At 45.7% G+C, this 3,093-nt stretch overlaps 1 pseudogene; it reads left to right on the top strand.

Annotated features, from left to right (window-relative positions):
* Window positions 1-471: 471 nt before the first annotated feature.
* Window positions 472-975, top strand: LOC101106402 (actin-related protein 2/3 complex subunit 4-like; annotated as a pseudogene).
* The last annotated feature ends 2,118 nt before the right edge of the window (window positions 976-3,093 follow it).

The raw sequence follows: 3,093 nt of genomic DNA, 5'->3' as shown, positions 1-3,093 counted from the left end.
CAGAAAGAGAAAAACAAATATTGTATATTAATGCATGTATATGGAATCTAGAAAAAAGTATTGATGAACCTATTTTCAGGGAAGGAAGCAGATATAGAAAACAGACTTGTGGACACAGTGGGGAAAAGAGAAAGTGGTATGAATGGAGAAAGTAGTATCTACATATATACACTAAAATGTGGAAAATAGCTGGTGAGAAGTAGCTGTGTAGCACAGGGGGCCCAGCCTGGAGCTCTGTGAAGACCTAGACGGGAGGGATGGGAGGAAGGGAGGGAGACTCAAGAATGGTAGAATATACATATAATTATGGTCGATTCGCATTGTTGTATGGCAGAAACTGATGTAACATTGTAAAACAATTTTCCTCCAATTAAAAAAATAAACTTAAAAAAAAGCACAAGTGAGACAGGTCTGGCATTGCTGGCCTGGACACTTCTGCACTTCTGCTTTCCTGCCCAGCCAGCATCTGCGATGACTGCCACTCTCCAGCCCTACCTGAGTGTGGAGCAGGCCACGCTGCAGGCCGCCCTCTGCTTGGAGGATTTCTCCCAGATAGTGGAGCAACACAACAAGCCAAAAGTGGAAGTCAGAAGTAGCAAAGAGCTCACTCTACAACCAATAACCATCAGCAGGGCTGAGAAGGAAAAGATCGTGATGGAACGCTCCATCAACTCTGTCAGGGTCAGCATTGCTGCGAAACAGGCTGGTGAAACAGAGACGATTCTATGTCACAAGTTCATGCACCTCATCATGATGCAAGCAGAGAACTTCTTTATCCTCTGAAGGAAACCAGTGGAGGGGTATGACATCAGCTTTCTGTTCACCAACTTCCACACAGAGCAGACGTATAAACACAAGTTTGTGGACTTTGTGATCCCCTTCATGGAAGAAATTGACAAGGAGATCAGTGAGATGAAGCTGTTGGTCAATGCCCGTGAGCACTTTGTGGCAGAGGAGTACCTCAAGAATGTTTAAACTATATGGCTGGATCTCACGGCCTTACCCCTCAGGCTCCCCCATGTCTCTGAGAAGGCATCCTGGAGTGGCAGAGGTGGCAGTAGCAGAGCGGAGCTGAGTCGGGGTGGGCATTACATGCAGGAGGTGGGTGTTGCGCTTGCTCGCTGGGCCACAAAGCAGCAGTGGACCTACCCCGAGGCCACATGTGCCTGGTCAGTCTTGCTTCTGATGTGCTGGGCCAGAACAGATAATTCTTCTTAACATCTTGAAACATAAATCTCTGTGCTTGTAGGAGACTGCAACCTTTTTGTCTTTTTTTTTTTTTAAAGAAACAAATGATCTCCACCTCCAGTGACTGTGACTGGTCCTAGTGACTGTACCTTATTGTTCGTGGGTCTGCGAGGGCCTGGGGCCAGAAGGCAATTACTGTTCCTCCCCAGAGCCACCCCAGGTGGGGCTGGAGGAAGGTTTCAGACTTGCATTCCTCTCCCTCATCCTCCTGTCTCCTTGGGCCCAGTAGAAGTGGTAGGGACCCTCTGCCAGCTTCCTGAGCTTTGCCTGCAGTTGGCCACCCAGCACTGACTGGGGACAAAGGCTGAACTGGTGGCCTCCAGGCATAGCTAGGAGCTGGGACCTAAAAGCTTGGCTGTCTTTGGCCCCAGGGGCTTCTTCTTGCCCTCCCAGCTGAGAGGGGGCACTGATTCACCTTGTCTGTCAGAGCAGTGCCTGTGCTAGACATGGCAAGGAGAGTCCTCCAGAACATCCCTACCAGGGCCTCCTGCCTGCTCTGGTTCCTCTACTCCCATGCTCGCTGTATCTTTTGTTATTCTGGTTGATCCTCCCTCCCCTTATTAAAGTCTTTTTTTGCCCCTCCAGGGCTGCATGAATAATAATATTTTTTTTTAAAAGCACAAGTATGTGAAAGATATTTTTCTGGAAGAAACTGTGGACAGTGGGGACAGAGACTTCCTGTTATGAGTAGACAGGAGATCTTTATTTTTCCTTTTGTGATCTACATCAATTTGACATTTTAAATATGTACCTATACAGATTCCATAAAAGTTATAAAAATATGCTTCTTTCTGAGACATAATCTTTTGCATGGTTGAAAATTTATAAGAAATATTGGGTATTATTTGCGCTGTTTCCAGAGAAATAAGGATTAATGAAAAAGATGTAAGGAGAAACTTGTGAGCTCAGTGTGAATTTATTTCTTAGGAACAAAAGTATTTTGCCCCACAAAGAGTTGTGTGCTGTCAGCCAAAAGGGAGGGATGCATATCAGGGAGCCTAAGAGGATTTCTCACACTGACAAGGACATTAGACAAAGCGGTGGCTGGCAGCTTGTTTCATTGAATGGTAATAGTTACTGACAGACTATTTCATAATCTAAGGGAGCTTTTAAAGATCTGAAGCAGAGTCCTGGGTGCCCCCAGCACCTGTGGTGCCTCCCAATGGCCCCAAGAATAAAGGAATCCATATTTGTGGCACCAGTAACCCTTAACCATGCCCTGTCACTGTTCACAGCCAACCAGTTCTATCATCCAAGTTTACAGCCTTCACCAGTTGGCAGCACGTGATGGTCTGTAAAGGGCCCAACTCATAATTCTCATCAATGATCATGACTGCAGGCTCTTCACTCTTAGCCCCAGGTTCCCTAGCACCCTCCTCTTCTGCAGCCTTCAGGGGCATGGTACAGAGCAGGACACAAGAGCTTGCCTGGGAGGTTAGCACAGGAGGGCAGCCAGCACTGGATGGAGGGTAGCAGGGATGAGCTGTCCACATGAAAGCAGAATAAAGAGGACAGATTTGGATTCTCTTGACAGCACAGGCCACTTTAAGACAGTGATGGGGCAGAAATACTTTTAACACTGGAATTGGGATAATGAAAGAAGAAATTCTGGATTTCCCTATAACTGGAACACTAATTGGTCACTAATTCCCAGGAAATAGGATTTATAAACAGCTCTCAACTGTATAGCCTGCTTAATTTTTTGCATATAAGAATAATTCAATAGCCAGGACATGGAAGCAACCTAGATGTCCATCAGCAGATAAATGGATAAGAAAGCTGTGGTACATATACACAATGGAGTATTACTCAGCCATTAAAAAGAATACATTTGAATCAGTTCAA

This window comes from Ovis aries, chromosome 2 (genome assembly GCF_016772045.2).
Source record: "Ovis aries strain OAR_USU_Benz2616 breed Rambouillet chromosome 2, ARS-UI_Ramb_v3.0, whole genome shotgun sequence".
NCBI classification, from domain to species: domain Eukaryota; kingdom Metazoa; phylum Chordata; class Mammalia; order Artiodactyla; family Bovidae; genus Ovis; species Ovis aries.
This window is presented reverse-complemented; position numbering and strand designations above follow the sequence as displayed.